The sequence below is a fragment of the Patella vulgata genome, chromosome 1, assembly GCF_932274485.2.
Source record: "Patella vulgata chromosome 1, xgPatVulg1.2, whole genome shotgun sequence".
Taxonomy (NCBI): Eukaryota; Metazoa; Mollusca; class Gastropoda; family Patellidae; genus Patella; species Patella vulgata.
Genome location: NC_065879.2, coordinates 13,658,444 through 13,672,399, shown reverse-complemented (window position 1 = coordinate 13,672,399; position 13,956 = coordinate 13,658,444).

Here is a 13,956-nt window from a genome sequence, read left to right as displayed (position 1 = left end):
GCAAAGATATCGTGTTCCAAAGCATCAACCAATCAAATTGCGTATCTCTGCTTAGCCTAAGCAGAAAATGCTCATCATCGAACTCAGTCAAGGCATTCGCCTATTGAACACCTCCACCAAGTTTGAAAATCCTAGCTCAATTAGAAGCACAGTTATTGTGTTCCAAAAAGTATGACGGACAGGCAGACAGACGGGCGAAAAGACAGACCTATTTAATAGTCTCCTATTTTCATCGAAGGCGGGAGACAATTAATATCTTTAAAGATATACCAGACGTACAACGCCGCACGAGTCAAGATAGATAACTGCCTTTTTGTGGTCCTAACAGTACAAGTAGCCAAGGGGAACGTATTTTACGGATAGTATACATATGAAAAAGACAAAACAACTGATATGCATGCCAGTCATTGAAGTCATTCGGTGCATTCTTTATTTTGGGTCTGTATCTTGTAAATCGGTTAAGATTCTAACTAAATAAATCGGCATAAGTAAGAGTAGATGCGTGTTAGAATAGTTGTCTGTTTCTTGGAATTCCCACAACATTCATTACTTACCTTTGAAATAAGAAAATGAAGAAAACTTCAGTAAGGTTTTTTTTTTGAGAGTTCAATTCGTGTATTTGTTTATTTTAATCGATTTTAAAACGCGAGAGAAGTAAAAACAGAAATGATTCAAGTGTGCTGAATGAATTAAAACAATTAATATGACGATATTTGACTGATTTATGGCCCGTCATGCATTGGTGGTTTCTATTAATAACGTGTAATAGTAAGTGCAGGAGTACATAAGTTAATAATCAAATAGGTTAACATTTCATTTCAGTACAGGTCCTACTATTCTTCTTCACCAATCCCTTGTCAGTGATGCAGGACGGAGGGCCTGACAAGGACAGCTGTCTAGTCGTTCGGATGGAACGAAAAACCGAGGCCCCGTGTACATGTTGGCGTGCACGTAAAAGATACCTTGGCAGTTGGAATTCGATATAAGAGTAGGTCGTAGCGCCGCTGCCCGGGCAAAATTTCCATCATAGCACACTGTATTTGCCCGTCTTCATTAGCCCAGTTCGGAGCAGAAAAGTAGGACGTTAAACCCCATTTCACTTCACTATAGCCAAGCCGGAGCAGAACACACAGCGAGAGAGAGAGAGGGGGGGGGGGTTTAACGTCCACTCGACACAAACTAGGTCATTTCAGGACTAACATTTGCTCAATTTTATTTTATTAATTCGCTTGCGCGTAGGGGTCTTTAGAAGTGGGAGGACACGGAGAAAAACCAAGAGATTGGACAGGCGACCCTACTCCTCGCCACGTACAACCGTGGAATCGAAACCACGCCAGTTGACTCAAAGACAGACCTTATGATACAGCGCCCACGTGCTAACCATTCGGCCATCCAACCCCCTGGAGGAGAACAGTAGGTCATTAAACCCTATTTCATTTCATTTCTTCACCAACCAGGTTGCTAAATGACCGACAAACGCCATACTGCGTGCTATGAAGAAACTTTAGCGAATTTGTCAAGGGTTTCATTCGCCTCATTCTAACGACTAGGCACTGTAATTATGTCCAGTGGTTCGATATGCGCGAACAACCAAAGTCCGCTTTATACAGGGCCGAATTTGCATACTTGTGGGCCCTAGGTCAAACCCATCAGGGGAACCCCAAATTTACAGAAATGTTGGCATTTTTCTGGATCCAATCTTAAAACCAGGTTAAACGCTGCCCAACCTTTTCGTCATGGTTTTGATTTTTTGCGCCCCCTCGCAAATGGCAAAAATCACGCGGTTTCAATGCGGTATTCAACTTTATAATGATAATCATAATGCCCAACCAGTGTCAAATATATACCATGGGTCAGATATGATACAAATCGACTCTAGCCTGTTCCAAATAGCCCAATACTACTCATCGGCACTGTGTGTGTGGGGTGGGGGGCCCCCCCTTCCCCGCATACACATAAAAAATATTGTTTTTGGGGGTGGGGGCTCTGACGGGATCTTATTCCTCATGAGAAATCATGGGTCACCGCGCCCCTGCTAGGCCAATGGCCAACTATGCCTATTAGTAAATCCAGCCCTGCCTATACTATTAAAGGATCTAAATCTGTATTCTTTGGCACCTAGCAATGTACACAAATGGGTCGCAATACATATAATAATGTAATATGGATGTATATAAACTGATTTACATTCAATCGTTTCTGTTTTCACTGTAATTTATAATCAGTTAAGTTCGGCGAAATACGCGAAGAGTTCAAATGGCGCTCGAAAGCATTCTGACAATCGATTCGTGTGTCAATTTTAAATTTTCCACTGTGTCTTAAATATTGGATAGCAGAAGCCAATCTTTTCAAGGTAAGATAACAACATCAATGTTGATTTAAATTGACCAATAAGTCGTGTTTGCAATGTCGGAAACTGTAGATGATAATTGAGTTAAAGATACATTATGGGAGATTCGATAAGGAGTTGGCAGTTCTCACTATAATAGTTAAAAACTAGATAATCGAAAGGCAATATGCTGAAAATTTCATTCAAATTGATCCACTATGAACCGAGAACTCAGCAATTGAAATTTCCGCCTAGCCTCGATCATCATTACTAAAGTCAGTACGATAAACAGCATAGTCTTGGTTATCCATTTAATCGTTAAATCGTGAAGGAAAGTTATGCGGTAAATCGGCTCATAATCCACTAAAGATCGCAGGCTAGTGATGCCATCTAGAGTTGATTATGGTCTAGATAGGTTAATTAATGTCTAATTAATAATTTAGATACCATTTCAGGCCTAAAGAAAGACCTGCTATAGACAGATTTAGCTCTTGCATAATGTATGTTTAAAGGGACTATCCCGATTTGAACAGAGTCTCAAAAATAAAAGTCCGAGTACGTATGAATTGTGTATGTACTTTGTCTAAAAATTTCAGCTAAAAATATTGAGTCGTTTTGGACGTGAATGTCAAAAATGCTTATCCGGACACGTAACCCTTTTAAGATTTCGGGTCAGTTTTTTTCTTGGGTGACCTGTATTTAGAGATCTATATAGTGCATGACTCACATGCTATACTTGATAACGAACGGTAAATTTCACCTACACATCATTTTTATAAAATAAAAGTCTGGTTTTATCCAGACACCGCATAATACAGTTTGGCTCACCGGTCTCCATTTCCAGATAAAGACTGGCGGGCTTACGTCGTTTGAAAACTTATCACAAATAATGAGTTAGTTGCTCGGCCCTTAGGTAGAGGATATTAAGGGATTTTAACACAAAATTAAGCAGTTTTATTCTCCAACATATTATCGGGATTGGCCCTTTAAAGACGACCGGTCTCCTTTCAGGGTGACATATAAATTCATTCCTGTCACAGTTCAGTCAGTTTCGAAAGCAGCCTTTGGCGTCTGGACCGGTAGTATTCTCCTGTGGGATATATTTAGCCATTTTTCTTTTTTTTTTTCTTAAATATTGGATATCATAAGCCTATCTGTAAGATAACAATATCAATGTTGATTTAAATTGACCAATAAGTCGTGTTTGCCATGTCGAAGAATGTGGATGTTAGACCTGCCTTCTTTAACATACGTTAAAATGATCAAGGGACAGTCGTAAATCAATTTCCCGCATAACTCACTGCATGGCGTATTACCGTCTGTATTACCCCACTTGATGCAGACACGTAGGTCATTAAACTAGATTTCATTTCATTTCTTATTAATGAGGCCATGATACGAAAAAAAGTCTGGTTTTTGTAACTATCTGTTCTGTATATAGCCGAAATATTCCATATCATATAATCACATTCTGCAAATTATTATCTGGTATATTTGACTATCCTGTAAGAACATGAAGCTAATCAAATGAAGGACCACCTTGCCTGCCATACCTGGAATCTTTACCCCCGATATGTTAACACATAAACACATTTTTCGAAGGAAAGAATGTATAGAACAATGTCATTAAGAACAAAATAATTAAATGCCGTTCCCTAGGTAAAAGCAAATCAAATCTCAGAGAACCCTGAAAGCGCCTATAGCTTGTAGCATTTGCAATCGCTTTCATATATAGCTTGTAGCATGGACAATCTCTTTCGCATATAGCTTGCAGCATATTGGACAGTCTCTTCCGTCTGTAGCTTGTAGCATGGACAATCTCTTTCATCTATAACTTGTAGAATGGGCAATCTCTTTCGCATATAGCTTGTAGCATGGACAAACTCTTTCACCTGGCTATAGCTTGTAGCATGAGCAATCTCTTTCACATATAGCTTGTAGCATGGACAATCTCTTTCAAACATAACATTAAAAATACATTCTGTAAGATTTAGATAAAGAGCTGCCCGTTCTTGCTATTATAGTTCAAAAATAGATAATGCAAAATGAATATATTGAAAATTTCATTCAAATTACTTTATTCTGAGCCAAGTTATGGCTGTTTTTAGTGTGCATTGATTGTTTATTATCGTAACTGCGGTACTGGTATATTCGAGTCTTAGCCTTGATTCTCCATTTTTAAATTACATAATTAAATGGTCGAGCCGTTCTAATCTAGTTAAAATCTTGAGCATCCGATGACATCGAGGGTTAAAATTATGGTCTTGTCATGTTAGACCAATAAATGACTAATTTGATTCAGGGTGTCTAGTTTTCAAACTCAGGCTGCATTTCTAGAAATTTCGTTCCGATACGCGCTTCTTGCCATTATTTTTAGATATTTTACTACGGTTATTTAGTGGTAAAGTTATGTAGGCCTAGATTCAATATCGGCCTATGATTTATCATTTTCCCCCGTCCTTAACGTTGCGGTAGGTGAGCTGGTACACTGGACTGAACGGGTCATTTGATGCCTGGTTCCACAATGGAGATGTAGATGTTCGGCGCAGACAAGTATGGCGTTATTTAATCCCATTTCATTTCGTTTTCTACCATGGTATAAACAAGCATGATAATCTATTGAGCTGCTCAGACGAGGAAGACATCAGACAAATTGAAAGGCACTCGGTTACCCCTCGGCTCAATTATCAATCATACCCTTTCACGTCTTTGTATTTGTCGTGTTGTCATCTCTGGCATGATTTACAGCCATTTCTCGTACCGGTATCTCTACAATCTAGATTACCATGCTCATAGATTCTGTGTTATGATGAATAGAAGTGGAATATCGTCACGGATTTTAATCTCATAAACAATCCACAATTATTTGTATAAGTCAAAATGATTGTTATATTCTTGTTTCTTCGATAATTAATAGAATTTTTGCATGTTCAATTAAGCCAAAGATTGTAAAAGAAATGAAATGGAATGGTGTTTAAGGTCTTACTGATCTGTACCAACGGACCGAGATGAAGAATTTCAAATTTCAACTGGCAATGGATTGTTTTACATGTACGCGAATTTGGAAAAATTTGTAAACAGGTCGTCGCTTAGTCGTTCCATCCGACCCGATTTTCAGGCCCTTTTGTTCTGCACCACTGACAAGGGTACTTAAATGGAAAATCCTGACGAAATTCGTCAACTAACACCGGTTTCCGAACCCTCCTGGGGTGAGTAGGACATATTTCATAGACGTTCGTTTTACGATGGTTAATAACCTTTAAATTGAAAATAAAAGAGTTTTCAACTCAGTGATAGCTTGTCTGAGGTGTGTCAGTTTTATTTTTAGCCCGTGGTGCTACGGTATCTACTCGCCACTGTTATTCGCTTCTTGCCATTGAGTCACGTGGCATGGTTTCGTTTTCCCGCTAGAACGTGACAACGAGTACGCTCGCCTGCCAGTTTTCTCCGGGCCCCCCACTGTTAGAGTTCCCCACATGAAATAAAATTGAACCATATTATGTTAGTCCCGAAATGACTTAGTTTGTGTCGAGTGGACGTTAAACCCCATTGCTCTTCCCTACTTGCTGACCGGAATCATCCGTTCGAATCCCGACGTGGGCCGAGAAGAACCTTCTGAATTTTTCAAACCAGGCCTTCACAGGTAAATAAGTCTTCTTTTTCGTATGAAACGAAACCCCGATGTTCACACCCTTATACACATTTGCGTGCAAGTGAAAATGAAAGGAAATTAATTATAGGGTTTAACGTCCTACTGTTCTCCGATTGGACTAATGAAGACGGACATACGTCATAGTGTGCTGTAAGGGAAATTTTGCTCGGGACAGTGTCGCTACGACCTACTCTTATATCTTTTACCTGCACACCAATGTGTACACGTTACCTCGGTTTTTCGTCCCATCCGAACGACTATAGGTTGTCCCTTACCTGGCTTACCAGGTCTTCTGCCCTACACCACTGACAAGGGGGAACCGGAACATCTTGATGAACTTTCTAGGCCAATGCAGGGATCGAACACGGGATCCCAAGGTTAGCGAGTCAACGTCTTACTCACTGGGCCACCGCGGCTCCCATGCAAGTAAAAGAAACCTTGACAGCTGCAATCGGAAAGCGTGGGCGGAAACGTTGCATCCGGGCAAAACCTCACGCTGTACACGTAACCATAGAAACACGAAAAGCATTGTGTCAACGAGACATTCAACCCCCATTACATTCCCACGTAAAACAATTATAATGCCATTTTAGAACTTAATTTTACAGATAATCTATCTCCATCCATACATGGTCCAACTCAATACGATCAATATTCTTTATACCAGTTTGACTTACATGTATATATTTATAGACCTACAAGTAATTAACATTTTATTAAAACAAAATCCTACATATTAAAAAAAGAAATTTAATGTAGATTAAGGAGAGTGGCTTTTATTCGTTACCCTTGTTTTTCAGTACAGTTCAATATGGTTTAAATGTTATAAAATGTTAGCAGATATTTTGAGCCCCGCGTTTTCTCAAATATTATTGAATTTGAGACAATTAACAATTCGTATAGAATTATAATAATATGTTGTCGTCTGGTAATTCGAGAGTTGAATCAGCGCGCACTAATTGACACGCCAAGGTCTTTAAAAATATGGAGAGAGAAAAAGATGTCTAAAGATGAAACGCCATTCCTAGCTAGCTTCATTCCTAAGCTAACACAAAAGGTAAATATTTAATCAATTCCGGCATCATTGCATGCACTTTGGTATCATCCTTAAATTATGTAAAACTCGGGTTACTAAGTCTTGGACTCAATATCATCCACAGTCTTCGATATTAAAAACACGAATTATTTGTCAATTATGTTGTGATCTTACCGGGAACAGATGGGCTTCTGATATCCAATATTTAAGACAAAATAAACATTTTACTATTGGTACATGAATCGTGTACCAGAACGCGTTTCAGCGCCATTTGTAACAAACGACTCGAAGAACGAGGCTAGACATATTCCACAATTCACGTCAAAAAGTGGCGCATATTCTTATCTTGAGAGCATGCGCAATAATGTAGACTGGAATTATCAGACGTTAGAGATTGCCATTAGATTGATACTTCTCGCGTATTTCGCCGAACATAACTGATTTGTAATTAGAGTAAAAATGGAAATGATTGAATGTAAATCAGTTTATATACATGCATATTACATTATTATATGCATTGCGACCCATTTGTGTCAATTTCTAGGACCCAAATATTAGCGATTTGGCTCCTTCAAATAGTCAGCAAGCCAATAACCCCAGTTTTTCAGTCCCCTCTGAAGGTGTGAGGGTGGTGGCGCCCGCCCAGTCTCGTATATTTTGTATAGACAGAGCCCTCGACAGGCCCCACCGGATCCAAAGACAAACAACTCAGCAAGTGGGGCGGTAGGGGAGTGCGCGGGCTCGAATGCATCATTTTGGCGTATATCGGGGGTAACTATGGTCACTTTGCTAAAACACAGAAGCTGAGATTTATCACAACATAATATGAAAAATACATCATGTATTACGTTTAAGTTTTATTGATTTAATAATAATCAGATGTACACGATTTTGACAGGAAATTTTAAGCAGGCCATCAGACGTGGCCATCAGACGCCAATTGATATCAAAAAGTAAATTTTTTCATCACATAAACTATTCATTTATTTTTATTTATTTATTTATTTATTTATTTATTTATTTATTTATTTTTTCAATACCCAGAATCATATTGAACTGGTTTCAAACGGAAGTTTCCGTGCACACTTGGAAGCCCTGCTAAAAATAACCATACCGAACGTATAATAAGCTTCTCCCGGACATATTAGTGACGAATCACGCTGTCATCGGTCGGCAAAATGTCTACAATTGGCAAAAATATAGGAAAACATCGGGATTTTTAGCACTTAACGAAACGATCGTTTTTAATGATCGGATACAAGACAGCCTACATAAGCGATCGACGAGAGCCTCGGACGGAACGAGGACGGATCGGGGCCCCACTACACGAAGGCCCGAGCAGATAGTTTATGTTGGTTGACTGGTATCCGTTCATTAGGTACACTCATTCAGAAAAGTCACCGGTTTTCTTTTACTTCACGATTTAGTAACAGTATATATTTTTATTAATTTATACCAACAATTTTTTTTAAAAAAAACATTACTCGGCATACCTCCTGGCCCCTCTAGGCTATGTACGGGCCCCTGGACTAGTGTCCCAGTTGCCCCCACCCCCTCTCACGGACCGTGTATATAGGTCTTCTGGTTTTCTTCTGTATACTTCTAAAGTCTAGTCTTCTGGTTCACACATATAAAGTCTATTAGTCTTCAAACCGAGGTCCCGTGTACACATTGGCCTGCACGTAAAAGATCCTTTGACAGTTGGAATTCGATATAAGAGTGGGCCGTAGTGCCGCTGTCCGGGCAAAATTTCCCTCATAGCACACTGTATGGCATATGCCCATCTTCATTAGCCCAGTTCGGAGCAGAACAGTAGGACGTTAAATTCCATTTCATTTCATTTCATTTCTATTAGTCTTCTGGTTTCCTCCCACTAAAAAGTCTATGGGCCCCTGCCCCCCCCCCCCAACACTTATAAAGTCTGAAGCGAATTATTGAAATAAAATCATCCACATTTTATTGTGAACAATCTATTTGTTTTCGTTATTTAGAGGAAGTAGCCTATTACATTTTAGCAACATCTAGAGCTATTTCCCTTGATCACTTTTTAGAATTATATGAAGCCTCAAAAGACATCAGTTAAATCATCTGCTCTGTTTGAACTTTATACATGCATTTGGACCAAATAACTGGGCCGCAAGCGCTACTCATCTTCTTGTTGCAGTACCTTTTGGGTGCAACGCTCTTCGAAAAGGGCTAAGGTTCCGATCGCCGTGAAACCTGGGATGCTTTTTCCTTGGATCATTACGCATCGGTCTATGGCATGACATCACAATTCTAAGATGGCTGCGATGACGTCAACGTCGGTTCCTGACATGTGGTATCTGGTACATGTTGGTATGTTACTTTATTTATCCAGCTGATATTTAAAGATACATTATGGGAGATTAGATAAAGAGCTGGCAGTTCTCACTATAATAGTTTAAAATTAGATAAGGTAAAGGGAATTGGCTGAAAATTACAATCAAATTGATCCACTTTGAACCGAGATTTTAGCGATTGAATTTTCGACCTAGCCTCGATCATCATTACTAAAGTCGGTACGATAAAAAAAACATAGTCTCGATTATCCATTTCATGATTAAATCATGAATGGAAGTCGAACAGCAAATCGGAACCTAATCCAATAAACACCGCAGCCTAGCAATGACATCGAGAGTTGATTATGGTCTGTCTAATTAATAATTTAGATAAATTTCAGGCCTAAACAAAGACTTGCAATAGGCAGATTTAGCTCTTGCATAATGTATGTTTAATAAGGTTAATATATTGTAATAGTGTGATAATCTACCAATCGCCAAGAAAATTAATGTTTCTTAAATTAACAACTCTAAGATTAACTGGATAGAAAGTAGTTAACTTGTCATCACGTCAGTTGACTTAATGACAGGCCTTATGATGCAACGCTCACGCGCTACCCCCCCCCCCCCCCCCCGTACCTCGATGGAAATCACTAGTTAGGAAACCCTTACTATGTGCAGTAGATGGCCTGTCAGTAGTGTATGACGATATTATGTAGAATCATTTAAAGTCTGTTATATCCGAAGAGATAATTTGCATCTCTAAAATATATATTTTGACAAGAAATCCAACCTCTGAAGAAAGCTTGTTTCTATAATGAGGCAATCAATCTGATTAAACACAGATCCTATTTCGTTTCGTTTTTATAGTTCAAAATTTCGGTTTACTTGTCTTTACTACACTAGGATCTGGAAGAGTTGTTATCACTGACGTGTTCTGAATGGTGTAAGGAATTAGCCAATAAAACGGTCTGTTACGGCGAGCTTTAGGCGTGTTTTGCACGGAACTGTGGGTAATCCACTAGTAACATCAATGCTGATTGGTTAATCAAATGTCTGAAGTCACAGGGTCAAAAGCCGCTCGCATGACCTCAGATCTCCATGTAGTGTAGACCATCGAAAGTATAAAAAAACGAAACGAAATATAGATCTGTATTTTAATCAGATTGGGGATCACGTGACTAAGTGGGTAAGACGCTGGCTCGCTAGCTTGGAGGTCGGGTGTTCGATCCCTGCATTGGCCGAGAAGGTTCATCCAGATTTTCGAGCGTGGTTTCCCCTTGTCAGTGATGCAGGACGGAGGACCTGACAAGGACAGCTGTCTAGTACTTCGGATGAGATGAAAAACCGAGGTCCCGTGAATCTATTGGAATGCACGTATAAAATCCCCTGGCAGTTGGAATTCCATATAAAAGTAGGCGATAGTGCCGTTGCCTGGGCAAAATTTCCCTCATAGCACACTGTATGGCGGATGCCCGTCTTCATTAGCCCAGTATAGGTGCCGAACAGTAGGACGTTAAACCCCATTTCATTTAATCAGACTGTATAATCAGGCAATTAAAAACGTTTTAACTTTATGTAGACACTGCCACGAGAGTATCCAATATCCCGTTATTGTTTTTTTCTAGAGTAGAACTAAATTTAGGTTCTTCAATGTTATTTTGCTATATTGTATTCTTTGGTTCTAAGATTACCGATTGTTTGTTTGTTTATAGAGTCGGTAACATCAAAAGAATTATGATATTAATTAGTAATTAATATGGTAGGTTGATTAACAGATAACCTTTCTTCCGCGACAAAGAAAACATAATTCATTTAACGCAAAATGTAACCTTTAATTTTCAGTGAAATTTACTGTAGGCGGCTGGGGTTATTAACGCCTGACATACCGCCATGATTCTTTGATATACGAATGCATTATTTTTCATCCCTAGGCTAAATCTAGTTTAGAAAAGTGATGTTATTACAATTAATTTATTCCACTTGATGAGTGACACCCACGATTTGTCTGTCTTAGATACACAGATAAGCAGCTTCCTAATATAATTATTGCCTCGTCAGGTATTTTTAGAGAGAGGTTCTTTTTTTAATAATAGAATCCAGAAGTACAGAGTGACACCGATGATGTTCGTATGTAATCAGTGGCGACTGTCGTATATGTAAGCAGTCGCGACTGTCGTGTTGACTGTCGTGTATGTAAGCGGTGGCGACTGTTACGTATCTAAGCAGTGACGACTGTTACGTATCTAAGCAGTGGCGACGTCGTGTATGTAAGCAGTGGGGAATGTCGTGTAAGCAATGGCGAATGTCGTGTTTGTAAGGCGTGACGACTGTCGTGTATGTAAGCAGTGGCGACGTCGTGTATGTAAGCAGTGGCGACTGTCGCGCATGTAAGCAGTGGCGACGTCGTGTATGTAAGCAGTGGGAAATGTCGTGTAAGCAATGGCGAATGTCGTGTTTGTAAGGCGTGACGACTGTCGTGTATGTAAGCAGTGGCGACTGTCGTGTATGTAAGCAGTGGCCACCTTTGTGTATGAACCAGGGTATGCTTACATCTGATACTCCTAATATATTTGGGCGAGGCACAGTGGCTCGACGAGTATGGCACAGACTCAATAGCCAGGATGTCTTGGGTTCGATCCCTAATTGGATCCCGACTCCCTCTTTGTCATTAGTGCAGGTCCCAGTGCCTGGCAAGGTAAATCATCTAGTTGTTCGGATAGGACGAAACTCCGAGGTGCGGTGTACACCATTGCCAGTACGTTAAAGATCTCGTGAATGAAGTTGGGGTTTATGAAATGTGCTACGAGTGAAATTTTGCCCGGACAAAGGTATACACGGACCTCGATTTTTTCGTCCCATCCGAACGACTAGATACTATTCCTTACCGGGTCCGCTGACAAGGGGAAACCGCGCTGGAAAATTCCCGGGAACTCTCTCGGCCAACATTAGGATCAAACTCTGACCTTCTGATTACTGGGCCAGCTCCCTTAATCATTGAGCCACCGCAGGGCAAAACTCTAACTACGTCACTACATGTGTTAGGTGGATTCAGAACAACGAAACATAATTGACATCAATATTAAAGCAGTCTGCTAATTTGAACGACATTTTGGAGAATCCATTACAAATGAAATGAAATGAAATGGGGTTTAGCGTCCTACTGTTCTGCTCCTATACTGGGCTAATGAAGACGGGCATACGCCATACAGTGTGCTATGAGGGAAATTTTGCCCGGGCAGCAGCGCTACGACCTACTCTTATATCGAATTCCAACTGCCAAGGGATCTTTTACGTGCATTCCAATGTATACACGGGACCTCGGTTTTTCGTCTCATCCGAAAGACTAGACAGCTGTCCTTGTCAGGCCCTACGTTCTGCACAACTGACAAGGGGAAACCACGTCGGAAAATCCAGATGAACTTTCTCGACCAATGCAGGGATCGAACACCCGACCTCCAGGCTAGCGAACTACGGTATAGTTCAAACTGAATCTCTAAAAGCAATATCTGTCCAAAATGGTTAAATTTCGTTAAATATATACAAGAACATATTGAATTGATAATATGAGTAGTATTTCCGCGACCGTCTAAGATTGAGGTATTCTCCCGCTTAGACTTAGTTTATTGTGATTTTCCCCACGACCAATTAATTTAAGCAACTATAGTTCAGGTTCCCAGTATTCTCGAGAATCTAGCTCTCTGAATTTAATCGAGATACTGTCCAACTAGACCGAGTTCTGGTCTTTTACGTCTCTGATATCGGTTTAACCATCAAATATTAACCACAAACTCTTAATTTTAAATACACGAGGGTATCTGGAACACACGAGGGTATCTATGCCTCTCGCAGAGTTTCGTTTGATTATACCTAATCACACTTAACACTGTTGTAAGGAAAGCAAATTTCTGTTCCAAATTATGACTGGTCAATAGTCCGATTAACAACCAATAGCTAACTGCGTAACAATATCATCACGTTTTAGAGCCCCAAATTGAACCTAATATTATGTTTACATAACGTTACGTCATGACTCACGATTTTATTATGCCCAATTAATCAGTGCATAGCAGAATACTGCAGAAAAACTAATTACGTGACAACGAAGGCTATCAGAACGAATACAATGTAAACAATACTGTTCGGAGACGAGCATTACTTTCACCGTTTTTAATAGCTTGAATCACTGTCCAAAGTTTTAGAGAAGATCCCAGATTAAACGAAGGGCTGTCATGTTGCTGTACTTGGGATAGATTTGATTGAACGGGAAGAATAGACACACTCCCTCAAGAGCTCAAGTATCAAAATCCAATCCAGCAATGGCCAGAGAGGGATTTCTCGGGCCGTGGTTTCAGGAATAAGGAATAATGGGGGGGGGGGGCATACAAGGATATCAGACACATACGAGAGTATAAAAAAACACGCGAGGGTATCAGGAACACACGGATGGAACACACGAGGGTATCAGGAACACACGAGGGTATCATAAAACGGAGGGTTATGAGGATCAAATTAGGGTATCAGGAACACGCGAACGAGGGTATCAAGAACACGCGAGGGTATCAAGAACACTCGAGAGTATCCGGAACACACGAGGGTATCTGGAACACTCGAGATTATCAGCAAAAGAGCTGGCTAT